This window comes from Tachyglossus aculeatus, chromosome 3, assembly GCF_015852505.1.
Source record: "Tachyglossus aculeatus isolate mTacAcu1 chromosome 3, mTacAcu1.pri, whole genome shotgun sequence".
Classification (NCBI taxonomy): Eukaryota; Metazoa; Chordata; class Mammalia; order Monotremata; family Tachyglossidae; genus Tachyglossus; species Tachyglossus aculeatus.
In genome coordinates, this window is record NC_052068.1 from 3,343,809 (window position 1) to 3,348,387 (window position 4,579).

At 43.3% G+C, this 4,579-nt stretch overlaps 1 pseudogene; it reads right to left on the minus strand.

The window, feature by feature from the left end:
• Positions 1 to 4,062: 4,062 nt before the first annotated feature.
• LOC119926048 lies at positions 4,063 to 4,171 on the minus strand (annotated as a pseudogene).
• Positions 4,172 to 4,579: the final 408 nt, after the last annotated feature.

A 4,579-nucleotide genomic window follows, 5' to 3' on the forward strand; every position in this document is an offset into this window, starting at 1 on the left:
TGTGTATATGTATATATATGTATAAGTAAATTACAGTTATATATATGTATATATACATATGTACATACATATACATATATATGTACATACATATATATATGTGTGTATATATATATGTGTATATATATATAAAACACTGTAATTTACTTACTTATTCATGTATATTAACATCTGTCTCTCCCTCTAGACTGAGAACTTGCTGTGGGCAGGGAATGGTCCCTTCGTGAGAAGCAGCGTGGCTCTGTGGAAAGAGCACAGGCTTTGGAGTCAGAGGTCATGGGTTCAAATCCTGGCTCCACCGATTGTCAGCTGTGTGACTTTGGGCAAGTCGCTTCACTTCTCTGGGCCTCAGTTACCTCATCTATAAAACGGGGATGAAGACTGGGAGCCCCCCGTGGGACAACCTGAACACCTTGTAACCTCCTCTGTGCTTAGAACAGTGCTTTGCATATAGTAAGTGCTTAATAAATGCCATTATTATTATTATTATTATTATTATTATTATCATTATTATTATTATTGTACTCTCCCAAGGGCTTAGAGCAGTGCAGTGCAAACAGTAAGCATTCAATAAATACAACTGAAGAATGAATGACCGTGAGGCCTACGTGGGACAGAGACTGTGTCCAACCCAGTGCTTAGTAAAGTGCCTGCCATGTAGTAAGTGCTTAACAAATACCACAATTATTAATAATAATAATAATAATAGTGGTATTTGTTAAGTGCTTACTTTGTGCCTAGCACTGTTCTAAGCACTGGATTGGATACAGGTTGTCCCACGTGGAGCCCACAGTCTTAATCCCCATTTTACAGATGAGGTAACTGAGGCACCGAGAAGTGAAGTGACTTGCCTAAAGCCACACAGCTGACAAGTGGCGGGGGCGGGATTAGAACCCATGACCTCTGACTCCTAAGACCGGGCTCTTTCCACTAAACCAAGCTCCTTCTCAGTTATTATTATTATTTTATTCCCCCCTTCCAGCTCCACTTGGAAGCATTTTCAGAGAAATCCGTTAAAATATTGATCGGTTTCCCATTAGCCATTCAGTCATTATGTTCAGGCATTACGTCCATATCAGTAATTTATTCATTTCTATTAATGTCCGTCTCCCCCTCTAGACTGTAAGCTCGTTGTGGGCAGGGAATGTGTCTGTTATATTGGTCTATTGTAATCTCCCATGCGCTTAGTACAGTGCTCTGCCCACTGTAAGCCCCACCTGGGACAAACTGATTTCCTTGTAATAATAACAGTAATAATAATAATGGTGGTATTTGTTAAGCGCTTACTATGTGCAAAGCACTGTTCTAAGCGCTGGGGGGATACAAGGTGATTAAGTTGTCCCATGGGGGGCTCACAGTCTTAATCCCCATTTTACAGATGGGGGAACTGAGGCACAGAGAAATTAAGTGACTTATCCAAAGTCACACAGCTGACAATCGGTGGAGCTGGGATTAGAACCCATGACCTCGGACTCCCAAGCCCGGGCTCTTTCCACTGAGCCACGCTGCTTCTCTAATCTACCCCAGTGCTTAGAACAGTGCTCGGCACATAGTAAGCGCTTAACAAATGCCATCATTATTAGTAAGCTCTCAATAAATATGATTGAATGAATTATTTCCAGATAATAATAATAATGTTGGTATTTGTTAAGCGCTTACTATGTGCAAAGCACTGTTCTAAGCGCTGAGGGGAACACAAGGAGATGAGGTTGTCCCATGTTGGGTTTACAGTCTGAATCCCCATTTTACAGATGAGGGAACTGAGGCACAGAGAAATTAAGTGACTTATCCAAAGTCACACAGCTGACAATCGGTGGAGCCGGGATTAGAACCCATGACCTCGGACTCTTTCCACTGAGCCACGCTGCTTCTCTAATCTACCCCAGTGCTTAGAACAGTGCTCGGCACATAGTAAGCGCTTAACAAATGCCATCATTATTAGTAAGCTCTCAGTATATATGATTGAATGAATTATTTCCAGATCTGTGTGGAACAACCTTGCTCTAATGATAATAATAATAATAATAATAATAATAATAATAATAATAATAATAATAATAATGGAATTTGTTAAGTGTTTACTGTGTGCCAGGCACTGTACAGAGTGACATGGAAGGGTGGGAGAGGGTGAGGCCAGGATGAAAGACTCATTGCCCATTGGTGACCACTGGCAGGATTTTGGTGGGCAGGAAAGGGATGGACTTGGGTTTGGGAGAAGTCATCTTCCCTCCGGGATCCTGAACTTGGAGAAGCAGCATTCCTGGATAGAGCCTGGGCTTGGGAGTCAGAAGGACCTGGATTCTCAAAATCCCGGCTCTGCCACTTGTCCGCTCTTATAATAATTATAATAATGGCATTTATTAAGCGTGTACTATGTGCAAAGCACTGTTCTAAGCTCTGGGGAGGTTACAAGGTGATCCATCGACCCCCGGCCCACGTCATCCCCCGGGCCTGGAATGCCCTCCCTCTGCCCATCCTCCAAGCTCGCTCTCCTCCTCCCTTCAAGGCCCTACTGAGAGCTCACCTCCTCCAGAAGGCCTTCCCAGACTGAGCCCCTTCCTTCCTCTCCCCCTCGTCCCCCTCTCCATCCCCCCATCTTACCTCCTCTTCCCCACAGCACCTGTATATATGTATATATGTTTGTACATATTTATTACTCTATTTATTTATTCATTTTACTTGTACATATCTATTCTATTTATTTTATTTTGTTAATATGTCTGGTTTTGTTCTCTGTCTCCCCCTTTTAGACTGTGAGCCCACTGTTGGGTAGGGACTGTCTCTATATGTTGCCAACTTGGACTTCTCAAGAGCTTAGTACAGTGCTCTGCACACAGTAAGCGCTCAATAAATACGATTGATTGATTGATTAATTGATCAGGTTGAACCTGATCAGTCACTTAACTGAGGCACAGAGAAGTTGTGACATCAATCAATCTATCGTATTTATTGAGCGCTTACTGTGTGCAGAGCGCTGTACTAAGCTCTTGGGAAGTACAAGTTGGCGACACATAGAGACAGTCCCTACCCAACAGTGGGCTCACAGGCTAGAAGGGGGAGACAGAACAGAACCAAACATATTAACAAAATAAAATAAATAGAATAGATATGTACAAGTAAAATAAAGAAATAAACAGAGTAATAAATATGTACAAACATATATACATATATACAGGTGCTGTGGGGAAGGGAAGGAGGTAAGACGGGAGGATGGAGAGGGGGACGGGGGGATGGAGAGAGGGACATGCCCAAAGTCACACAGCTGACAATTGCCGGAGCCGGGATTTGAACCCATGACCTCTGACTCCATAGCCTGTGCTCTTTCCACTAAGCCACGCTGCTTCTCTGTGACCTTGGGCGAGTCACTTCACTTCTCTGAGACGACAGACCATTCTCCTTGTATATGGCATTAACGGCGGAAAAGGATGAGTTCTGAACTTCAAGATAGAATGATAATAATAATGACGGTATTTGTTAAGCACTGTTCTAAGCGCTGGGGGGATGCAAGGTGATCAGGTTGTCCCACGTGGGGCTCACAGTCTTAATCCCCATTTTACAGATGAGGGAACTGAGGCACAGAGAAGTTAAGTGACTTGCCCAAAGTCACACAGCTGATCATTAGCGGAGTCTGAATTTGAACCCGTGACCTCTGACTCCAAAGCCCAGGCTCTTTACACTGAGCCATGCTGCTTCTCAATATATAGTCCCTTCAAGGCCCTACTGAGAGCTCACCTCCTCCAGGAGGCCTTCCCAGACTGATCCCCTTCCTTCCTCTCCCCCTCGTCCCCCTCTCCATCCCCCCATCTTACCTCCTTCCCTTCCCCACAGCACCTGTATATATGTATATATGTTTGTACAGATTTATTACTCTACTTATTTATTTATTTTACTTGTACATATCTATTCTATTTATTTTATTAGTATGTTTGGTTTTGTTGTCTGTCTCCCCCTTTTAGACTGTGAGCCCACTGTTGGGTAGGGACTGTCTCTATATGTTGCCAGCCTGTACTTCCCAAGCACTTTGTCCAGTGCTCTGCACACAGTAAGCATTCAATAAATACGATTGATTGATTGATTGATTGATATAGTCCTCGGATAGAGGACGTATCAGATATTAAGCTGATAAGAACAGACACTACACTTGATCTCAGCCAAAAGGCCGAGAAGCGACGCGGCAGAGTTGATGTTTCCCTGACTCTCCTTTCAGCCGAGAGCATCAGGGGCACTTTTGAGGGAAAATCCACACAACGATTTCAGATGATTGGACACGGGGAAGGTCTAGGGTCAATATTTGTTTGCCTGGGCTTTGGTAGAGTTGCCAAGGTTTTCTCCTCTCAGAAGCAGTTACAGCAATACCATCAACTATTTGTTGAAGGGCATTTGGGTCTGAAATTTGCCCCACGTAAGAGTCCTCTGATGAAAGCTCTTGGAACTTTGATAATAGTCAATATTTATTTTGGCCTAAACTTGGTAATAGGTAGATAAAATAGAAAGAAAGGCTTGTTAATGTTTCCTATCAGGAGCTGAACACAGGTTTGGGAAATTATGTTGTTCAGTGAAGAAGACGTCACCCTATGGC